At 41.8% G+C, this 24,730-nt stretch overlaps 1 long non-coding RNA gene across 2 annotated transcripts; it reads right to left on the bottom strand.

Annotated features, from left to right (window-relative positions):
- Nucleotides 1-8,348: 8,348 nt before the first annotated feature.
- Nucleotides 8,349-21,960, bottom strand: LOC111774370 (uncharacterized). 2 transcript variants are annotated; one of them, XR_002809358.2, is made up of 3 exons: nt 21,830-21,960; nt 20,836-21,037; nt 8,349-8,686 (listed from the first exon to the last, which is right to left on the bottom strand). It is a non-coding gene; the product is annotated as an uncharacterized lncRNA (long non-coding RNA). The 2 variants fall into 2 exon arrangements; XR_002809357.2 differs by lacking the exon at nt 8,349-8,686 and adding an exon at nt 11,554-13,607.
- Between the last annotated feature and the right edge of the window lie 2,770 nt (nt 21,961-24,730).

Genomic DNA, 24,730 nt, shown 5'->3' with positions numbered 1-24,730 from the left:
TTAGGGAAAGCCACTCCACCATCCTTCCAGAAGCAGGCATTACAATCTTGGCTGATTCCAACTGGTAGGAGGGTGGACAGAGATGTACTCCTCCGTAGTTACAGCACCCCGTTCTTCAGACACACATCCAGTTCACGGCACCAGGCCAGTCAACTTCCTGAGAGTGACAAACTTCCCTTGGTCTTGACTCTTACAAGAAGCCTGGCCTACACCAGCCTCTGGGGCATGTGCACACTGTCTAGAGACCACTCCCTCAGGAATCCCCTTTCCAGGTCTTCTTTTCCTGGGCATGGACTGGGTCCTAGTACAAATTGCCTCCATGAAGTTGTTTGCTGGGCCTGGAATCCCAGATTAAAAACATTCTTTGTGCTTCTACCCTGAGCTTGGTATGATGGAGGTCACTGAGAGATCTTAGAGATAATGCATTGCCTCAAAAGGATTATAGTCCAACAGGAAAGGTTCAAAAAGAACATTTAAATTGATTCCCAGCAGAAAGGGACCAGTGAGGCTGGTTCAGAAGAGAAACCTCCCTCCCTGCTGGGGTTAAGTCACAAAGAGGTGCAGGAGGTTGACGTGGGCCCGCGAGGAAGGCGGTGGGGAAAGGGTACTTAAGCCACACCTTGCCTTGAGCCCACTCATCAGCTGGGGTGGCCACATCTTTTAAGTAACAGCCAATGGGTAAGACTCCCACTCCCTTCCTGCTGCGTCTCCTCCTCTTTGCGATTGCTGGAAAAATGTTAGGGAGGGGAAGATGTTCTGGCGATGTTGGTTAAATAGCTGTCTCTGGTTCTCCATTTGAAGCCTACTTCTTAATTAAGCCACAGTGCTGCACATAAACGCATTTATGTATATTAATTTTTGCTCCACTTAGCAGAGTGGTCACTTAATTAAATGTCTTCAGTTGTTTTATTGGAAAAAAAATAACCCATCCCTCCCCCGCAAGGCATTCCTCCTCCCCACTTAGCTCCTCTGTTGTGCTGCGAATTTAAACATACTATTTGTTGCTTCCCATTCAGTTCATTTGTAACCCCGACGCCACTGCATTTGTAGGAACTGATATTAAAAAGTAATATCCGAGACTAAAGTCGCTAGACTGTTTAGTAGATTTTTAAATTGAAACCAAAATTATACAGATTTTTCATTCTGATAATTCCACCAATTCACTAATTCTTTAATCTTTACAGGTCATTGAACAGTTCCACATTAATGAGATGTAGTTAAGAACAAATTTTACACTTTTTTCTTTTTTTTTCTTGAAAAATGTTTCCTATCATTTGTAAATTAGAAAGAACTTGTTCCATTTATGGTCCATTTATTTAAAATAATCGAATGCATGGGATCTGGCTGAACACTGTGTGTAATGATGCTTTTAAACAAATTACCATTTATTTATAAGCAAGAAATAGACTTTTAAAAAGCGCCAAGACTTGGTTACATAATTAATGGTGTTCTCCAAGCCCACCAGCTCCAGGCTGTGAGCGTGTATGTGCTTGTGCGTGCCTGTGCACACACACATGTGGGTGTGGATTTTATTCAAGTGAGAAGGATTGAGAATTGGGGAGTAAAACAAAAACAAAGGCTTCTAGGGAAGCACCATGTTTTTCCTTTTCAAAAAGTTGCAAATGCTGGTGAAATCCATCCATGACCAGCCATCCATCCCAATGTCTTCCTTGTAAATGTGGGGCTGTCATCACAAAGCACCCAGAGCTAAAAACAGAGTCGGCCCTAACCCAACCCGTTCAGTGTGCCGAGGACATGGAACAGACAGGAAAAGCTCTTCATCCCGGCTGAGACAGAAGCACGTGCAAGTATGCGAAGCCCATCGTTTCCACTAGCGGCCCCGGAGTTCTTGCTTAGAGAATCGTTGCAATTTCATAAAATGCTGTGGCGTTAATTGCTTGCATTCGTGTATTGTAAATTCCTATTATTCCTTGCCACACACTGCTGCAGGGAGGACAGTGTTTTATCCTGTCAAGTGACAGCTAAAGAGAGCATTGTAGAGAACCGGGGTAGATGGCTCACCAGGCTAAGAATTAATGGAGAGAGACTATTCTGGCTTCATCAGCTTTGGCCCTATCCCTTCATAAGACTGTCCCACTTCCCTTTCTCCCATCCCTTTGCTTCTACACTGACCAGTTGAGGAATAAATAAATAGTAAGCAGTGCCTGGAACTTCCAATATTCAATCACAGCCTCCGCTCTCCAACTCCTAACAAGTGTGCAATCCCCAGAGATCTCTTGCCAACGTCAGCAAAATTCACTGAAATAGCCCTCTTCACAGGTGTGTTCTTTTTTTTTTTTTTTTTTTTTTTTGCTTTGAGAGGGGAATCTACAAGCCTGGAAGGAATACACATATGGGGAGAAGAAAGTGGGAGAGGAAGCAGAAGGGATGAAAAGGGGAATAAAGTGGAAGAAAAAACATGAACGTAGGATGCCAGAGAAATCAAAGCTGCTAACCAGAGTGAGTGATATTAAAAGTTCCCAGGCCTGAGACAATATGTGTACGGGATTACTTCCAGCCAGTGACTTTTGAGAAATCATGAAAAAAAATTCATCAATAGAAAAGGTGCTTGGAGACAAGATGAGTGCATATAAAGATAGCTCTTGTGTTGCCAGCACCAACAACAGTGTCTGACATATAATGGACACAGTAAATATTTGTCGAATAAACAAACGAGTGAAGGATGTTGTGTAGACTTACACAGATGAGGCAAGTTACTTCAACCACTAGCAAAACAATAATTATTAATTCAGTAGTTTTGAAGGCTTAGAAAATAAGCAATGACAGCCAGGTCCCAGAAGAACAAATCTTACTCAATAAATCTAAGGGGGATTTTTTTCGTTGAGTTGTCAGAGGACCAGCTATTACTTATTTTCAGTCAGGTGTTTGACAAAGTATATTGTGATTTGCCTGCAATCACAAAAATGTGGGAATTTGCCAAATAATTGGTTGAATATCTGCATTAAAAGTGATCAATAAATACTATTAGGTCAAAATCTCTAGTGGAGTTCTATAGGCCCATTGATTATTTGTTGTACCAGTAATTGAAGATAAAAGAAGAGGGTACTTGAGACTGGGACCACGATAAGAATTCCTGGAGTTTGTGGTCAGCCTTGGTAATAGGGCTCTGTCCTTGGCCCCAATCTATTTAATATTTTTTCCCAGAATCTTATATAGATATAGACAGACTGTCCTCAAAATCAGCAGATGACAAAGAGTTGGGACAATAGTCAGATAACTGAATGAAATGCAGGCAGGTACCAATCTAACAAGGATAAATACAATGTTTTCAATAGATTCAAAATTCAGCTTCTCATAGATAGACATGGAGAGTACCTAGCTAAACAGCAGTGATTGTGGGCAAAGCTGTTTTAATTAGTTATGAGTTTGATATACAAAAACTATATGATGTGATTGCCAAATAACCCAAGGTTGTTGGTTTTTGTATCAACGGACTACCACTGGCAGGTGGCACTGGTTGAAGGAGATGAGAGGAGAGGTGATATCGTATGGAGAAGACAAGCTTTTGGCAGGGTATGGCTGCTGTCTTTAAGTATCTGAAGGGTTGTCTTTTGGAAAAGAAAAAATCAAGTTCTTTGCTGCCACACAGGAAAATGTTCTAAGAAAAAAAATATCTAGAAATGGAATAGGATGCTTTGTGAGAAGTAATGAGCCCCCTCCTTGGGCAGAGCCCGATGTCCTTTGTCAGAGCTGTGGAGAAGATGACCTAGCAGAGAGGTTGTACTTGGTTGCTATGATCCGTAAAATTCTGAGATGCCTTGATTCTCTGACCCATTTTAAGATGCTCAGTAGAGACCAGAGTCACACGGACTTGGAGGTTGTGTAAGAGTGCCATTAAAGTAAACAAATAATTAAGTCGGAGGCACTGACACCAAGTTACCAACTTTTTACTTTTTCAACTTGGTACATTAATATTTAATAATAAAAATAAACATCCAGGGGCTGGCCCTGTGCCCAAGTGGTTAAGTTCGCGCGCTCCGCTGCAGGTGGCCCAGTGTTTCGTTGGATCGAATCCTGGGCGCGGACGTTGCACTGCTCATCAAACCACGCTGAGGCAGCGTCCCATATGCCACAACTAGAAGGACCCACAACGAAGAATATACAACTATGTACCAGAGGACTTTGGGGAGCAAAAGCAAAAACATAAAATCTTTTAAAAAATAAAATAAACATCCAAATACCATATCCATCATTTCACAGAAAATCATTTTAAACAGCAAAGTCTAAGACGAACAAAATCTCAGGAAAAGGTTCATTTTTTATATTGAATAAGTTTTGCATCATGAAGACCACCCTATTTTCCTCCTTTTCTTGTTTGGCCACAACAGTTGTTGGTCATTCTAGTTCTTCTATGTGGGATGTCAGCACAGCATGGTTTGATGAGTGGTGTGTAGGTGCATGCCCAGGATCCGAACCAGTGAACCCCAGGCCTCTGAAGCAGAGTGTGCAAACTTAGCCACTTGGCCACAAGGCCAGTCCCCAAGAGCTGGCTTTTTGAAAAGATCAATTAAACAGATTAACCTCTAGCCATACAATACAGAAATAAAGAGAGAAGACAAATAAACTTAGAAGAGGAATGAAAGAGGTAATATATCTACACATTCTTTAAACGTTATAAAAATCATAAGAGAGTGTTATGAACAAGTTTATGCTAATAAATTCTTTATCTTAGATGAAGGGAAAAATTCCTTGAAAGATGCAAACAAGAAAAGCTCATTCAAGAAGAAACAGATAATCTGAATAGTTCTATACTTATTAAATTTACTGATGATTCTATCAAATATTTAAGGAAGAAATAATGCCAATTCTGCACAAAGTCTTTCAGAAAATAGAAGGGAGAACACTTCACAGCTTGTTTTCTGAGGCCAACGTTAACTACAAACAAAATCTGACAAAGAAATTACGAGAAAAGATACCACATATCCATATTCTTCATAAATCCCCTAGACACAAAAAAATTCTCTAGAAAATGTTAGCAACCACTCCATTTCAATATTGTACTGGAAGTTCTGGCTAATGCAATAAGACAAGAAGTGAAAATAAAAAGGCATACAGATTGAGGAGGAAGAAATAAAACTTTCTTTGTTCACAGATGACATGATCATCTATATAGAAAACCTGAAAGAACTGACAAAAAAACTGAAACTAATAAGCAATTAAAGCAAGGTTGCAGCATACAAAGTTAATATAGAAAAGTCAATCATTTTCACGTATACCAGCAATGAGCAAGAGGAATTTTAAATTATAAAAAACAATACTACTTACGTTAGCACCCCAAAAATGAAAACTTAGGTATAAATCTAACAAAATATGTACAAGATCTATAGGAAGAAAACTACAAAAATGATGAAATCAAAGAAGAACTAAATATATGGAAAGATAGTCCACATTTATGGATAGGAAGACTCAATATTGTGAAGATGTCAGTTATTCCCAACTTGATCTATAGATTCAGTGAAATCCTAATCAAAATCCCAGCAAGTTATATTGTGGATATCAACAAATGATTCTAAAATTTAAATAGAGAGGAAAAAGAACCAGAATAGCCAACACAATATCCAAGAAGAATAAAGTTAGACAACTGACACCACCAACTTCAAGACTTACTATAAAACTATAGTAATCAAGACAGTGTGGTGTCGGTGAAAGAATAGACAATACATCATTAGAACAGAATAAGGAGCCCAGAAACAAACTCACATAAATGTAGTCAAATAATCTTTGGCAAAAGAGCAAAAGCAATACAATGGAGCAATGATAGTCTCTTCAACAAATGGTGCTGGAACAACTGGATATCCACATGCAAAAAAAAATAAATCTAGATACACAGCTTACACCCTTCACAAAAATTAACTCAAACATAGGGGAAAATCTACATGATCTTGGGTATGGCAATGGCTTTTTAGATACAACACTAAAGATATGATCCGTGAAGGAAATAGTTGATAAGCTGGGCTTCATCCAAATTAGAAACTTGTGCTCTGCAAAAGACAATGTCAAGAGAATGAGAAGATGAGCCACAGGCTAGGAGAAAATATTTTCAAAAGAAATATTTAGTGAAGAACTGTTATCTGAAATATACAAAGAACTCTTAAAACTCAACAACAGGAAACAAACAACCTGATCTAAAAAACGGGCCAAAGACCTTAACAGAGACCTCACCAAAGAAGATACACAGATGGAAAATAAGCACATGGAAAGATTCTCCATATGATATCTCGTCAGGGAAATACAAATTAAAACAAAAATGGGATACTACTACACATCTATTACAATGACCAAAATCCAGAACACTGACAACACCAAATGCTGACTAGGATGTGGAGCCACAGGAACTCTCTTACATTGCTGGTGGGAATGCAAAATGGTACAGCCACTTTGGAAGACAGTTTGGTGGTTTCTTACAAAACTAAACATACCTTTACAATATGATTCAGCAATCACACTCCTTAATATTTACCCAAGGGAGCTGAAAACTTATGTCCACACAAAAACCTGCACATGGATATATATAGCTGCTTTATTCACAATTGCCAAAACTTGGAAGCAACCAAGATGCCCTTGACTAGGTAAATGGATAAATAAACTGTGGCACATCCAGACAATGGAATATTCTTCGACACTAAAAAAAAATGAGCTATCAAGCCATGGAAACAACGGAGGAAGCTTGAATGCATATTACTAAGTGAAAGAAGCCAATCTGAAAAGGGTACATACTGTGTGATTACAACTGTATGACATTCTAGAAAAGACAAAACTGTGAAGGCAGTAGAAAGATCAGTGGTTGTCATGGGTCCAGCCCAGTGGTGTCATGGTTGGGTTCACATGCTTTGCTTCTGCAGCTCAGGTTTCATGGGTTCACATCTCAGGCACACACCTAGACACTGCTCATCAAGCCATGCTGCGGCAGCATCCCACATACAAAAAGTGGAGGAGGATTGGCACAGACGTTAGCTCAGTGACAGTCTTCCTCAAGCAGAAAGAGGAGGATTGGCAACAGATATTGGCTCAGGGCCATTCTTCTTCACCTCCCCACCCCACCCCCCAAAAAAGATCAGTGGTTGTTAGGATTTGGGGGATGTGACAAATAGGCAAAACACGAAGGATTTTTAGGGCATTGAAAATACTCTGCATAGTACCATAATAATGGAAGTGTGTCATTATACATTTGTCCAGACCCATAGAATGTATAATACCAAGAGTGAATCCTAAGGTAAACTATGGATTTTTGGTGATTATAACGTGTCATTGTAGATTCATCAGCTGTAACAAAAGTGCCACTCTGGTGAATGATGTTGGTAGTGGGGGAGGCTATGCATGTTTGGAGCAGAGAGTATATGGGAAATCTCTGTATCTTCCCCTCAATTTTGGTGCGAAGCTTAAATTCCTTAAAAAATAAAGCCTTAATTTTAAAAAGTTAGTAAATCAAATACAGCCACATATCAAAAGGATAATCCATTATGTCCAAGTGCGATATTTCCAAAAATGTAAGATTGGTTTAACATTTGGAAATTAATCAACATAATTCATCATATTAACACACCGAAATAGAAAAACCATATGATAACATCAACAGATGCATAGGAAGCTTTGACTAAATTTAATACCTATTCATGATTTTTTAAAATATACCCTCAGCGTCTTAGTCTGTTCAGACTGCTGTAACAGAATACCATAGACAGGGTGGCTTAGACACCACACACCTGTTTCTCATAGTTCTGGAGGCTGGGAAGTCCCAGATCAGGGCACTGGCAGATCTGGTGTCTGGTGAGGGCCTGCTTCCTGGTTCATCAGTGGTCTTCTTTACCCTGTGTCTTAATATGACCAAAGGGGAAAGGGAGCTCTCTGGGGTCTAATTTATAAGGGCATTAATCCCATTCACGAGGGATCTGCCCTCATGACCTAATCATTTCCCAAAGGCCCCACCTCCTAATACCATCACATTAGGGGTTAGAATTTCAACCTATGAATTTTAGGGGGACATAAACATTCAGCTCATTATACTCAGCAAACTAGGGAAAAAAAGGGGGACTCCATGAAATACTCAGAGCTAGCATAGCATTCAGTGGAAAAAACTAAACACAATCCCCCTAAGATCAGGAATAAGGCAATGCTATCTGTTTTTACTGCTTCTGTTCTGTATTTTCCTAGAGTTCCTAGTCAGCGCAAAGGAAAACAAATAAAACGCATATAGATTGAAAAGAAAGAAGTGAAACTGCCTTTGTAAGAAGAGGACATGATTATCTATATAGATAATCCCAAAGAATCTACAAAAAAAAAGCCACTGAAAGTAACAAGTGAGTTTTGCAAAGTTGCAGGATACAAGATCAATATACAAAAATCAATTTTATTTCTATGCACTATGAATGAATAACTGGGAATTGACATTAAAAGCAATATAATACGATAACAACAAAAACATGAAAATTAAAGGTAAACTTAACAAAATATTTTTAATATCTGTGTAGAGAAAACTATAAAACATCACTTAGGGGCTGGTCCAGTGGTGTAGTGGTTGAGTCCGGCATGCTCCACTTCGACAGCCCGGGGCTCACAGGTTCAGATCCCGGGTGCAGACCTACACACTGCTCATCAAGCCATTCTGTGGTGACGTCCCACAAACAAAATAGAGGAAGACTGACACAGACGTTAGCTCGGGGACAATCTTCCTCACCAAAAAAAAAGAAAAAAAATCACTTAGAGAAATAAAGAAGATCAAACTGGGTGACAAATTTTACCATATTCATTGATCAGAAGACTCAATAGTGTTAAAATCTAAATTCTCCCCAAATTTATCTATAGATTCAAAGCAGTCCCAATAAAATCTGAGCAGTTTTTTAAAATATTAATCTAGGCAAGCTGATTCCAAAATTCAAATGAAAATGCAAAGTACTCGAATTAGCCAAAATAATTTTGAAAAGAAGAAAAAACTTGGAGGGCCTACACTCCCTGATTTCAAGGTTTATTATAAAATTATAGTAACCACGACATTGTTACAATGGCATAAGAACAGACATATAAATCACTGGAATAAAACAGAGAGTCCAGAAAGAGTTCACATATATCCTCAATTTATTTTTGACAAAGATATGAAAGTATTTCAGTGGAGATCAGTCTTTTTCACTGGTGGAACGATCAGATGCCCCTCTGTGAAGAAGGAGAAGTGGGGGGGGGAGGGGGGGGAGGTGGGTAGTAGGGAGAAAGAGGGAAAGAGGAGAGGAAGGGGCATGTGGAGAAAAAAGGAGAAGTTCTTTTGTTATCCCATGTGATAACCCCAAAATTGACATGAACTGGGTCATAGATCTAAATGTCAAAGCTAAAATTGCAAAACTTATAAAAAAAAACATAGCAGAAAATTTCTGTAATCTTGGGGTAGGCAAATATTTCTTAGAACATAAAAAAAGCACAAAATATTTTTTAAAAACCCAATAAATTGTGTTTTATCTACATTTAAAACTTAAAAAACTTTGTTTTTTGAGAGATGCTGTAAAGAAAATTAAAAGACAATTCACGGACTAGGAGAAAACATTTGCAAATCACATAGTATCTGATAAATGACTTGTGTCAGAATATACAAAGAACACAGCACTTTTAATCAGAATGAACCAACCAATGGAATAATGGACAAGATATCTGAACAGACACTTTACCAGAGAAGATCTATGGATGGCAAACAAGCACATGAAAAGATGTTCAACATAGTCACGAGGGAAATGCAAAGTAAAAGCTTAAGAAACCAACATATGCCCACCAGCATGGCTAAAATTAGAAAGACATGCCAAGTGCTAGGATGTAAAACAACCAGAACTCACACACAGCTGCTGGGAATGCAAAAAGACGCAGTCATTTTGGAAAACAGTTTGGCAGTTTCTTAAAAATAGTACGTATACACTTACTACATGACCTGGCAATACTCCTCCTTGTATTTCCCCATGAGAAATGAAAATAGATGTCCACACAAGGACTTGCGCATTCATAATAGCCAAAAACCTGAAATCATCATCAACTGGTAAATGAACTCACAAATTGTGGTGGATCCATAAAATAAAACGTTTCTCAGCAATAAAAAGAATGAACTACAGATAAATGTAACGATGTGGATGAATCTCAAAAGTATTATGTCAAGTAAAAGAAGTCAGACACAAAAGACTATTCTGTATGATCAAGTTCTATGAAATTCTAGAAAAGGTAAATCTACAGTCAGTGAAAGCAGCTCAGTGGTTGCCTGAGCTGGGGGTGGAGTGGGGATTGACAGCCAAGGGCACGGGGCACTTGTTGAGGTATGAAAAACGTTCTAGGTATTGAGATGCTCGTGTGTACACCACTGTGTATATTTGTCAAAATTCATCACAGTGTTCATTTAAATGGGTGAGTTTTATACCTCGATAAAGCTGATTATCAACCAATCAATCAACAGCCGTAAGTTAGATCACATCATTCCCATGCTCAGGGGCCTCCGCTATCTTCCTATCGTGCTTGTCTTGAAATGCCAACTCCTTGCCATGGCTTACAGTGCTGTACATGGCCCGGCTCCTGCTCACCTCTCCAGCCTCCTCCAACCACATCCCCCTAAAGGTTTTCTGCCCAAGTCACGCTGTCCTCCTTGGGGAGCCTAGAACACACCAGGGATATTCCTGCATCATAGCATCTGCATGTGCTGTTCCCTCTGCCTGGCATATCCCTCCCTCTCACGCTGATTCCTCACTTCTTCCAAGTCTCTATTTAACTGTCAGTTTATCAAAGAGCCCTTTACTCAACATTCTTTTTACCATACCACCTCTTCCATCACTCTCCTTCTTCCACTTTCTCTTTTTTTTTTTGCTGAGGATGAGTCACCCTGAGCTAACTTCTGTTGCCAAACTTCCTCTCTTTCGTATGTGGGCTGCCGACACAGCACGGTCACTGACAGGGGCGTAGGTCTGCGACCGGGAACCGGACCCCGGCTGCTGAAGCGGAGCACGCTGAACTTGACCACTAGCCACTGGGGCTGGCCTTGCTTTATGTTTTTCATAGCACCTATCATCGTCTGACATTATTTTATTCACTTACTCTTTTTTTCCCCACTTGAATTAACTCCATGAAGGCAAGGTTTTCTAGGGGCCATATCTCCAGCCACTAGCACAATAGCTGCCACAAAGTAGGCTCTCAAACACCCAGGTTATTCAATGAGTGAAGGAGAATAAAATCTCTACATATCAGAACCTATGTAATACAGCCAAAACAGTGCACATAGAAAGACTCACAGTTGTAAAAACTTATATTATTAAGGAAGAATGAAATTGAATGAATTAAACAGTAAATTGAATAAATTAAAAATAAAATGAAATAATCCTGAGGAAAACAGAAAGAAGGAATTAATAAAATCAAAACAAAAAGCAATAAATTAGAAAATGGACTGAGGACTGAACTAACAAATAAATCCAAAAATTATTTCTTTGGAGAAAAATGATAATGAAATACACCAGCTTATTTACTCTTGAATAAAAGGAATAAAATAGAGACACAAAAAATTAGAAATGAAATCAGGGAAATTAGGATAGCGTAGAATGTTTTTTTAATTATAATAAAAAGATTTGCTCTATACAAGGCCAACATATTTGAAAACACAAAATTGCTCTGACCCACGAAACTCCCCTTGATTTGACATTCTTTGGACCCCATCCTAATCACTGGCTCTCACATGGCTTTATTCTGCTCTGTGGTCCCTGCACCCACCCCTGCAATGTGGACCCATGAGGGAATGAGGGAAGCAGCTGCCTTTGGTTACGTGACGCAGGAGCTGAGCATCTCAATCAGGCTGTCGAGTCAGCCCATCCATGCTCTGCCATTAACTGCATGACTTGATCTCCAAATCTCAGCGTCCTCATCTGTAAGTGGACTAATAACACCTGCCTCACAGGTGTGGATCAGTGAGGTGAGGGGCACGTATGTGCTCATTAAATGGTAGATGGAAGACAAGTGCTGTATGACAGCACATACGTGGAACCTAAAAACGTTAAACCTGTAAAAAACAGAGTAAAATGGGAGTTACCAGGGATGGGGAGGGCAAATAAGTGTGATGGTGTTTAAGAGTACAGACTTGTCACAAGTCGTAAACAAGCCGTAGAGATCTAATACACAGTACAATGAATACAGACAACGCTATTGTACCATGATTATGTGACGTGATAAATATCGCTGCATCGGCAATCATAGTACAACATAAATGCATCAAAGTAACATGCTACACATTTTAAACTGACACAACGTTATGTCAAATTTATTCAATAAAATTGTTCTTTAATTTTAAAGATGAAAATGAAAGCCTAAGTGTTGGTTGGTCTTCTGTTGCAGCTGGGTTCTGAGTCTGAGTGGCAGGAGTGGCCTGGGCACTCTGGGGAGGTCTGACCACCGACCCACCCAGGGGAGCGGGGGAGAAGCCTGAATCACCGCACTTTCTTGGTCCTCTGACTTTTCAGCCAGCATTGGCTAGACTGCGACTGCCAACTCACCCCAGGAGTGTTTAAGAGACACAGGCCTTGGTTCAAACTAAAGAAGGCCTCACTCCCCATGGCCTCTGCTCCCTGGCGCACTTGGCCTCCACAATTTGCGGAATGAGTTTACAATGCATTTCTTGTGCAAGCCACACCACCAACTGCCTCTCTTGAATGGCCAGGAAGAAACCCGCGTAAGAAATGTCTAGTAGGAAGGCTTCCTTAACCCTGACCCCTGGCTCCCTCAGCTCACCAGTCCACATGCGTCTATTCCGGCAGACTCAGGCACACGTAAACATGGAGGAGGCAGTTAGCACCCCTCTGAGCTGCACAATATTCATTTATGCGGTGCTGGGGTGCTGTGCAGAAACTGGAGAGGATGCTTGCCAAAGCGTTTAGAGATTGTTTCCAATTACATCAGGGACAAACCAGCGATGTAAATAGGCATGTCCTAAGGCCCTTGTCCTGCAGGGCCCGAACTCTATGAAACCGCAAGGAAATGCTTTTGCATCCCAAAGAGTTTGTTGCCGTGAAGTTCCAAGTAGAATTGGGTTGATTATTCTCAGAAAGAATGCAGTCAAAGCTTCCAAAGCAACACCAGTCTGAGTGCCATCGTTGCTCTTGAACCTGACACTCAGGTTGTCAGGGATGTGGGTCTTATTTTTAAAATAGGAAGTTAAATAAATGGGAAAAGAGAACACAAAACAGTTGTTCCAGTCCAAATCCTTCCTGGAATCCTTACCAAGGAGACTGGGGCTCAGTGCATTAAGAACCGCAGCCTGTCACAGGGGGAAGGAACCTCAGAAACTACCTCCCCCAGGCCCCTCATTTTACAGCAGGGGGGCCGGGGCAGAGAAGGGCCTGTGCAGGGTGTGCATCAGGTCACAGATGGGACCAGGGTGAGAAATCAGGCTTCTCAGCCCTGCCACGGCGCTTCTCAGCTGCACCACTCCACAGCCCCGCATCGGCATAGCTCGCAAGCTGCATATTGTGGATTCAAAATATCGAAACCACTTGGGAACTTGTGGGTGCCAGATGTTTTGATCTTGTCCAGACGTCGTTCAACTTGATAGAGGAAGGTCTCAGGATACCTTGTGATAAAGTGCCTGTGAGCTGAAATTGAAATGTGAACTAGGTGAATGTGATGGTCTGTGAATTTCAGGCGGCGTGGACCTCAGGAGTCAGGCAGCTTCTAGGTTGCCTCCAACTATTTCTCACTGCACTGCCTCTAGCACCCTGGTGCCAGCCACCGTCATCTCTAGCCTCGGTGTCTTGCTATAAGACCGCTGGTCCCCTGCTTCCACCCTGACCCTCCTACGGCTGATTCCTGACACTGTAATTGGAGTGGTGCTTTGCCAACATAAGTCAGATATGTCACTCCCCCGCTCAAAATCATCTTGGAGAAAGAACATTCTTCTTTGGTCATGTATATCCCAGTGGTGGACATGCTCCCTGGCCAAGACACATGCCCTTTTATGTGGATAGTTTGTACATAGAAGTCAGATGTGTTCTAGGTCTGAGCTGGCAGAGTCGGCTCCTTCACCTTCCTCCCTGCTCGCTACCTGATGTCTAGGCAGCCCAAGCAGAGTCTGCCCTCGATGAGTTGAACAGAGGGGAAAAAGCCGGGGCTCCCGCTCTTGTGACCATACTTAATGGTGCCACACTTGGAGCCCACGGCATCTACACAATAGGAGAGAACTTTTCAGATATCATTAAACCTAAAGGTTGCCTTCTTCTGCATAAAAATCCAGGAAAACTTATAAAAGCCCCACTAGCACAGTGCAGAGCATGGAAGAGAGAGACCCCAGCCCAGACTTGGGTTTGAATCCAGCTGATAAGAGTGAGAGGAAGAGAGGGAACGACAGAGAGATTCCCACGATAATAATAAGCAGACACTTTTCAGAAGGAGATCCCTAAAGATGAACAAATAGACTTGAGATTCTAACACTGCATGGATCCATGAAGGAGAACAAGCCATAAATAGGGATATCCATAGCTACAGCGGGAAACTTAAACTAGACATAAACTGAGGAGCTGAGGGCAGAAAGACTGAGAATTATCTGCAGGTCATAGCCATGTCGGCTAGAAGGGAGCAACAAAGCCCACCAATTGGATAGAAGACGTGGAACCGGAAGGGGCGCTGAGAAGGACTGGGTAAGAGGGAAGCAGATTGATGGGGTCAGAAGGTGCCCATGAAGACAGAGCAGAGCTATGTGGCTTTACTCACAATTGGCTAAGGGTTCCGCCGATACCATGATAGGGAGAGGATTGGTGGTAAAATCTGAACCCCCTTAAAGTTCAGTAGATCCTTAAGGAGTAATAATCCTTCAACTTCAGAGTTACGTAACACACTCACTGGAGATGCTTGATGAAATGCAAATTCCTGGGCCTGCCCAGACCAACCAAATCAGAATGTCTGCTGGAATCTGTATTGTTAACAAGCCAAGCAGGTGTCTCTGAGGCAGCTGGGCTCCGTGCTGGTCGTCAGGAGACCTCACCTTGCCAACCTCTGCTCTCATGTGTTTGCAGTCTGTTATGTAAATGTGTGGCCCTGTGTCTTCACATGTGCTCTTAATGAATCCTTGCTTTGGGGAAAGAATCACTGAATGAACTGTTCTCAGTGATTAACTTTGGGGAGATGAGATGAGGGCCAAAGGGGGAAATGGCAGCATTTTCCTTCAATCATTTCTGTTAAGTTTGACATTTTTCAGATTGTTCATAAGCTACACATATGGGGACAGTAGGAGTTTTCTGGGCAGAGGGCTTAGGACCATTCTTTTATTTGTTTGGTTTCCTCTTAATACTTTAAAAATGGTAGCAAATTTTAGATTCAATATTTCTTCTCTCAAAAAGTATTTATTGAGTGCCTACTCTGTGCCAGGCACTGTCCTAGGTACTTGGGGCTACAGTACTTGCAGGATAAATACAAAATTGGGCCTGAACTGTCTGCTCTGTAAATTAAATGTAATTTGACCCTTGTTCATGATCAGCTATCAATGTTTTTATTTTCTTTATAGAGTCTCAGGTTGAAAGACTTCTCTCAGGTGGGTGGGCTGAGCCCTTAGGACAGAGGGAGGCTGGTTGACAAGTGTGGTATGACGTAGGGGCCAAGAGCGTACGTATCAGGTGAGACACACCTTTGCCCATCCTGCCTTGAAGAATGCTGTGTGGAGAGGGCTTATTCTTTCCTGCTGTGCTGCATGTCTGCACACAGTGGAGCAGAGACTAGAGAACTGGAGTTATAGACTTTGGGCAAGACTATCAAGCAAGATAAAAGTGGGTAGAAAAATGAAATTGAGATGGGATATTGATAACTAGCTTGAGGGCAAGTCTAAATCCAGTTTCCCTTCTTTTCTCCCAATTAAGCATTGTTCATTTTATTTTCTTTAGCAAGAGGGACTAATGATAGGAGGTGAGTGAGAAAGTTCCCATTTGCAAGAGATCCTCTCTTCCCACAGCACATCCACCTTCAAAACCGAGTATCAACTTCCCTGACGCAAGTAGATGTTGTAATACATGCTTCACATTAAAAGAAAGAATTTGAGTCTTCTTACAAAATACTGCATGTAGAGTTCTCAGAAATATACATATTTTAAAATTCAAATATAAGTTATGAGTTAACTGAGCTCCCAGAAATATCATCTTTGTTACGATTACCAATGATACTAATAATTATAGCTACTTGCTGTAATAAGTGCATGTATTTCATCTTGTTTGACCCTCATGGTCTTACAAAATAAATATTATTGTCATCCCCATCTTTTAGAGGAGGAAACTGAAACATAGAGAAGTTAAGCAACAGGTCCAAGACCACTCAGGCTACTATCAACCCAACAGCTTGTCTCCAAAATCTGCAGTCTTATCCACTTGCCCTCTGTGCCTAACTTCGCCTGTGGTAATGAACCCAGATGATCCATTAATGTGTGTCCCAGAGTACGAAAGAGGGGTGGATGGACACACCCGGAAAAAGAGAGGAAAGACTCGATCATCATGTTCCCTGTCCTGGTCAGAGCCAATTGAGCGGCTCCTTCAAGCAAGCCTTTAAGATAAGACAAGACAAGATAAGGCCACTCTGTGGACAACTGCTACAACTTGGTTCCACAGAAGCCTCTCGTGGTCAATGCATCTGTTAGCCAGGCCCAGAGCAGTCTGAATTTTTCTGAAGCCCAAAAGACTGAGACTTTTTCCATATGACGTGGCTCTCTCTCTTTCTCTCTTTTTCTCTCCTCCATCCTCTTCTCCATTCTTCCTGCTTTCAAGGATCAAAAAATATAGGTCAGCAAAAGGTTGTAACAGAACTTAAATGGTAGATTTCACTTTTTCAAGTCAAATACACCACCTGCACTCCCTTTTGCCTTAGAAATTTTTTGCTGTTCCTTTAATTTAATTCAGCACTTCCCCAATTGTCTTTTATGAAACACTGCTCCAGAAGATGTTAACAGATCTATCCTGGGGTGACCCATGGCCACATAAGTTTGAGAAATAAGGCTGGCCAGGGCCTCTTCCAGGAGCTGTGCTATGTCCATGAGCATAAGACTCTATGAAGTCACACAGAAAAGAAAGCTGTTTAAGGTAAACACAACATTTAATTCAAAAATAAATATTTGTGGTGCCTACTGTGTGCTAGGCTCTGTTTTGATGCTGGAAATGCAGCAATAAATAAGACAGATAAAGCGTCTCTTTTCATGGGTCTTCTATTACAGTAAATGTAACTTAATTGTGCACTAAACATTTTTTGTGACATATTAGTATCTTGGAAAATGTGTTCCCTTGGTCACCAGTATTGTAATGCCTTTCTACAGACATGTTTGTGTAATTTGAGTTATACTCTCATCTTCTGATGCTTAGATGGGGAAGGTCATCCATAGATACAAGAGATACCCTTGGTCCTGGATTTATCTGGAAGATATTTATGTGCTCATGTATAAGTACTATATTTCACAAAATTCAAAGAGCTCACAAAAAGAAAATCAGAATTATTTTTATTAATAAAAAATAGAAATTATTACTTAAAAATAAAAATTATCAATAAGACCTCATTAAAGAAAAATCTTCAGGTTAAAGATAAATATCACATTTTTAGCCTTGCTTTGCTTGTCTCTGCTTATAATGCCTCCATGAGATGTTATGAAGGCATCTTATATAAGCGTTTTATTCTAAAGTTACTTCCTGGAGTAAGATACGGCATTGAGTTCTTGTATCATGATTTCTACAGGCATCATGAGGCCGGTAACGTTTCCTAAGAATCTTTGGATTAGACTGGCCTCAGACTGTCTGTTATCCTTTATCTGGAAAGGTCTTTAGTTTCTAGATTGAATAATGAAGAGACTTTCCTCTCTGCTACTCTGTTCTGATTGGTGAGAATTGGTAAATCGAGGACTTTGGGTGGGGGAGGTAGAGGTACAAGTGAGTTATCTTTGGCAACTAGGCATAAAGAGGGTCAATAGCTACAAGGACAATGGCCACGAAGGTCAACAATTGATTAACAGGGCAGCAAACACTCTTTTCACCTCCCTCTGATGGTAACCGATGTGCCATCCCCACAGCCCTAGGCTAGGATCCCCATGTTCTCCAATGAGGGGCGAGCAGGGGATTTTCATGGTTGCATTCGCTTTTAAGAAAGATCCTTCAGGATCTCCTTCAGAAGAGGGACAAAGAGAACCTTAACTAGGGCAGCACAATGGAAACAGAAGTGTCAGAACAGAGGCAGGCGATATTTCAGAAATTTAATTACTGAGATTTTCTGCTAAAGGAAACTCTCAGAGGCCCCTGTGTTCACGGCATCGCTCGTTCAGTTTGGAAAGCACACACGTACAACTCTTGACTGTCCAGCAACTATTTCTTTCAGCGAACTCCTTGACCATCAAGTCTCAAACTTGAGGATGAGGAATCCTCTTTTGTGTCACAGCCCCTTGAGTCCTAAATACCTGTCCTAACCCTATTCATCCAGTCTAGCCAGCCTCTGAGCCAGATTTCCATGACCCACATAGCACTCACTCTTACTTGGTCAACCAACTGTTGCTTCCTCCAAAGTTTAATTAGAGTCCAAAAAAGAAAGAGAGAGAGAAAACCTACACCAGGAAAAGCACAGCAGGTGGTGATGGCAGCGGAGTTTTCTGTTCATTAATTCCATCAATCAGCCATTCAAAAACACATATGGAGTACCTATTAGTGTCCAGATACTCTGCCTGGTGCTGGGTGTGCAGTGGTGGATAAGAGAGATGAGATTTCTCTCTCATGAAGCTTACACCGAGGGGAAAGCAGACACTAAACAAACAAAACAATTTCAGAAGATGATAAATGCTCTGAAGACCATCAAACAAGGAAAAGTAAAGCAGGGTGACTGGGTGGGCTGTTCCTGCTTCAGAAAGGAGGGTGTGGGTACAGGCAGAAGGACCGGCAGGTGCAAGGGCTCAGCATCCTTAAAGACCAGGTGAAGGGCAGTAAGCTGGAGCACAGATGACGCAGGCTCGAGAGCAGGTTGGAGAGTCGGCAGGGGACCAGATCAGGCAGGGCCTTGAAGACCATGATGAGGCTCAAGTTCAGATTTTATCCTACGTGCAGTAGGATGTCATGGGGAGGTTTTCAAGGAAGGTTAGGACAGGATGTGTTATGTTTCAAAAGACCTCTCTGGTTGCCATGAGGAGAAGTGATGGCAGTACCGCAAGGGTGAAGCGTAAGAGAAGTTGGAAAGCCAATTTTTTAAATTTTCCCATGATTCTGTGACAAGATGAAGGTTACCCTTAAAGTGACATTAGTTCATTAATATCAATACTGATAGAACTTTTAAAACATATACATTCACATACACATTCAAAAACATAACCCAACTTTACCTGTAGAAAGAAAATAAATCTCTATTTTTCCCAAAGTATGTTTTCTCATGCGTGTATTGGTAGATCTGATAAAAGGTGTCATTAACTATCTTTTCCCCTTGGATTTTTCATGAATACATCACTGGTAATTGCTTAGGTCCCTTCACAACGGGAAGGGGATTACCCAGCATGACATCCATTGCTGTCAGAAACACACAGAAAGTGCTGGTATCGAAGAGATAAACGGGGTGAAAATGGCTCCCACCACCACCTACCTCCTGAGGGGTGGCGGGGCCTTCCCGTCTGTGAGGGTGATGAGGACTTGGGAAACAGCATGGCCATTATGAGACCTTCCAGAAGTCTAAGGCTGTTATAGAGACGCCAGAGCCTTGCGCCTTCCAGATTTCGTTAATTGCCCTAATATCAGGGCCTGCCACTTCAAGCAAAACTGCAATTATATAAGACTGGATCCTGCATACTGCAACTATACAGACCACGAGGATAATATACCATTATTTCTTCTAAGAATTTAGAAGGACTCCAAACTAGGATAATAATTAAGCCTTGCTAGGCATGGATCCTTTTAAAATCTGCTTCAATGAATAAAAAGCATGTTTAATAAGTTCATGGATTTGATTTCATTATTTCCTTATTTTGTTTCAAACAAGGATTTGAAATGGTTTCTAGTATTTTATTTAAAAGAGAAAAATAGTTTCAAAAATCATGGGATTGGATCACCTTAAGGTGGTTCACATGGTTCTTAATTCTTTCCACTTTCTTCGTATGCTCGGTCAGTCTTCAGAAACAATCTAAATGCACAAGCAGCACTGTTATGGTATAAGTTCCCTTGGATTCTGAACTTTCTGAGTCCAAAGTAATGAGGCATGGCTTTCTTTACTTTCGTATGGTTACGTGTAGGCCCGATGAATTAGAGGCTTAGACTTGTCGGGAATCTTCACTAAGGATTCATTAAGTATAAGTGATGCTGGCCCATCGTCCAGGAAGGAAGACCTGCCCAAATCCCTGGGGAACCAATGCCCCAGTGAGAGGGACGGCCGTGCTCAGAACAACGTGCCTGAGACTCTACTGTGTTCTCAGATACCTTCCTTCCCCCTAGAGGTGAGAGGAAGCTCGGAAATAATAGAATCCAACCTCCTCCTCTCACAAATGGGGAAGCTGAGATCCCAGTAACAGAAGACCTTTGCCCAGCGTCACACAGGCTGAGGGACGCAGTTAGGCCTATATCCAGGACCTCCTAACTCTTGATCATTTCACGGTGCTGCCTTTTCTTCATAAGTCCTCAGATTTGATTTCACACTGCAGGTCCATCTAGAGCTGGCCCATCTTAGGGAGGTAGGGCCCTCTGAGGGCCCTTTGAACAGGAGTGACAAGAGATAATCACAGCCCTAAAGCATGCAGGAAACCCCAGCAGAGAGCCAGAGATGGCAGAAAGTCTGCTACTCCAAAGCAGGGCTCCCCACCTCCCACAGATCCACATGGAACTCCTGCAAGTTACCACTACTCACCATTACCATTCACGAAGGCTCACCGTGGGCGTGATACTGTGCGGAGCGCTTGTCATGCAGGGTCTGACTGAGACTTCACAGAAATCCCAGAGGGTCAGGCAGGTAAGAGGTGGGCTCTGGAGACAGGCAGCCTGCATGGGAGTCCCATCCACTCTGCTTAATAACTCTACGATCTTATCCTCCCCATGTCTCAGTTTCTTCTCTGTTAAATAGGAACAATAATATTGCTAATTCCATAAAGTTGTCATGACAAGTGTATGAGCAAGCTCATGTCAGTACTTAGGAAAGCACCTGACACATGGTAAGTACTCAGTCAGTGCTGGGATTATTATCATCTGTGTTTACAAATGAGGAAAGCGAGGCTAACAGAGAGCAACAAGTTCAAAATTGCACGGTAGGTGGAAGAGCTGGCATCTGAGCCCCAGTCCGCATAATGCCAAAGCCTGTGTTGTGTTTTTTTATTGCGGTATAATTGACATAAAACATTGCATTAGTTTTAGGTTACAAAGCAATGATTCAATATTTGTATACATTGCAAAATGATGACCACAATAAGTCTAGCTAATACTCTCTTAGCAACGCTCAAATATGCAACACAGTATGATTAACTATAGTCCCCATGCTGTACATTCTAACCCCAGGACTTATTTATATTATAACTGGAAGTTTGTACCTTTGACTCCCCTCACCCATTTCCCCACCCCCACCTCTGGCAACCAGCAATCTGTTCTCCGTATCTATGAGCTTCAAAGCCTGTGTTATTAACCACACTTCTACTTCTAGACACCTTCCCTTTGGGAAACTCAGCTGTAAATTTTGCTCTAGGTCCCATAGATAGTCAGTCAACAGCGAACTTGCTCTCTGAAACCAGCAAATGCCAGAGCATCAGAGCTGCCCTTCTCACCTGACCCAGCTCATCTCTTCAGCTCCTTTCTGGCCCCTCCTTCCCTCACCATCCGTGAGCTCTTGTTCTAGCTTTACCGAGATCGCCTACCTGGGATCAGCAGCCTCTATATTTTCATGACTCTGCCTTTTTCTCCAGGGGTTCCCTCCGTCTGGAGTTCCCCATTCACTTTTTCCGTCTGAAAAACTCCCATTTATCTTACTTCCTTCTCATAAAGTTCACACCCACTTCCTCCGCCCTGAACAGAATTAGTCACTCCGCAGGCAGGAGCAGACTGGCAATGAGAAGAGAACTCCTGCGGTCAGTGGGACCAGGGTTAAGTTTCATTTCTGGCACTTCCAACCTAGGTAATTTAAGAAAATCGCTTCATCTCTCACAAGCTCAATTTTACCATCCATAAAATATGATTGGTGTCTTCCTCGCTAGATTTTGTAGAGATTAATTAATATACCATACATAAAACTAGCTGGCATATGGTAGATTCTTAAAAAGTGATAGGCATTATGATGATATTTTCTACAGAATTCTGCCCAAATAACTATTTGAGACTGAACATGTTGTTCAATCATATGTTTCCACACCTGTTTCATGTACTAGACCATGAACTTATCAAGCTCAGGATGGTAATGCCTTGAGGACAGAGCACAGTGCCTGGCGTAGATGAGACACTCAATGCACGTTGATTAAATTGATTAAACAATCAGCGGTTCGTTCATTTGTCCGTAGAACAGCCGTTTGGGAATACAGGAAAGATAATGGATTCAATAGGACATGTGTTCCTATAAAGAATTAGAACAGACGTGAAGTTACTTATTAAAGATCCCCTACATCAGCGGCTTCCAGACTTTAGTGGGCATTGGAATTACCTGGAGAACTTGTTAAAACACAGGTGGCTGCCGCCCTGCTCCCGCCAGAGCTTCTGATTCAACAGGTCTGGAATGCAGCTTCATAATTTGCATTTCCAACAAGTTCCCAGGTGATGCTCATGCTGCTGGTCCAAAAACCACACTGTGTGAACCATGGCCCAGCCGTCATGCCTGATGCTTTCTTTAAGCATCGTCTGATAAAAGCAGTTCAGTTCAGCTCAACTGAGGAAAGTTTCACTAAGAACATAAAGGATGCAGGCAGAGTGCAAAGGGTAGCCCTCAAAGCTTTACTAGTTTGGTAAATAGAACAAGTCAAAACACAAGTGAGATTAGCACCACAATTTTTAGAGGTCTCTCTTGAAACTAAAGACCACCATTAGAACACCACCACCACTGTGGTAATAATTGCTGCAGGCAAGATCCACGGATAAATGCTAAAATTAGTGAGCAAAGCATTAAGGAAAAACAGGATATTTGCATAGCCTCAAAGTGTCTCCTCCAAATATTTATTTCTTACTGGCGTGATTTTAACATTTGTTTACAAATTGTTTGCTATTCCTCCCTCTAGGAGATGGGGCTTAATTCCCCTCCTTCTGAGTGTGGGCTGGATTTACTAACTCACTTCTAACAAAGGGAGTGTGGAAATGGAAATGCGGTAACTTCATAGTGGGGAAACCTGGCAGACACCACCCTCACCGAGAGGTCGAGACTAAACCAGAGGCAAGTCACGTGGAGGTCATGTTCCTCCTGAAGTGCTGTGATGAGCGCACTTCACCTCTGTGGTTTTCTACCCAAGAATCCGTAACCTCAGTCCGTCTAATCAAGAGAAAACAACGGGCAAACCAAATTGAGGAACATTCTACAAAATAACTGGCCAGGACTCTTCAAAAGTTTCAAGGTCAAAGACAAAGACCAAACAAATGTCACAGGTTAGAGGAGATGAGGAGACATGACAACTAAATATAATACGGTATCCTGAACCAGATTCTAGAACAGAAAAAGGACGTTAGTAGGAAAACTGGTAAAATCCAAATAAAATCTCGAGTTTAGTTAGTAGTTTTGTTAATTTCTCAGTAAATTTCTCAGTTTCAATAAATGTACCATGGTTATGTAAGATGTTAACATAAAGGCAGGACTGTCTACATAATTCCAAGGGCCCAGTGTAAAATGAAAACGTAGGGCCACTTATTCAAAATTATTAAGATTTCAGGATGGCAACAGCAGAGAATAAAACCAAAGATGGGGTCCTTCTGAGCATGGAGCCCAGTGAGACGGCATAGGTTGCATCCTCATGAAGCCAAGACTGCATCTTGGGAAGCTGGGTGAAGGGTATCGTCAGGAGCTCAACTGAGCTGGGAGAGAGAGCTGAGCTGTCAGGTGTCAGGTGTCGGAGTAGCCAACTAAAGCAACAAGTCAGAAAAGAAAGACTTAAGCCTTTAATCACTTCCTGTGATGGTATAAGAGGAGAAGATGCCCACGCCCCCTAGATCCCCCATGGACGGGCCACCAGTTGAATGTCAGGTGAACCAGCACGGATGTGGAGGTCACCTCACTGCTGCCGGAGCCCTGAAGAAGAGGCCCAGGCAGTTTTATGGACGCTGGGGTTGGGGGAGGGTGAGGAAAGTTAGAAGTAAAAAAGTACTGGGCACTGAGAACAGGGAAAAGTGTCTTCAGGTTTCCCCTCCTCCCCTCAATAAAGGGCATTTAGCAGAGGAACCTGAGGAAGACCTCAGCCAAAGCCTCAGAGAAAGAGATCTAGGAAGGAAGGTGCCTGGGCTGGGAACATGAGCGTGTGAAAGATCAAGACCAGGACGGGCCAGGGAGCCTGAGACCTTGCCTGAAACTCCCTTCAGAGACTGCAAAGTGCTGGCTGTGCGTGCAGTCCGGCAGGGGCAGTGTTCCCCTGTGAGGCCAACCGCAGAAAGCCTTGGTGGTAACTGCCCATGATTGGGCCTAAAAAATCACGCATACGTTTTTTTACCTAGGAGGTGGACTCCTAAATATATGGGAACTCTTCGTACTATTTTTGCAAGTCTTCTATAAATCTAAAATTATTTTAACATCAAAAAAATTTTTTTTTTAAAAAGGCCCCTGTTTTCATTCTATCACTCTTCATCTCCCAGAA

Source organism: Equus caballus, chromosome 7 (genome assembly GCF_041296265.1).
Source record: "Equus caballus isolate H_3958 breed thoroughbred chromosome 7, TB-T2T, whole genome shotgun sequence".
Classification (NCBI taxonomy): Eukaryota; Metazoa; Chordata; class Mammalia; order Perissodactyla; family Equidae; genus Equus; species Equus caballus.
This window is presented reverse-complemented; position numbering and strand designations above follow the sequence as displayed.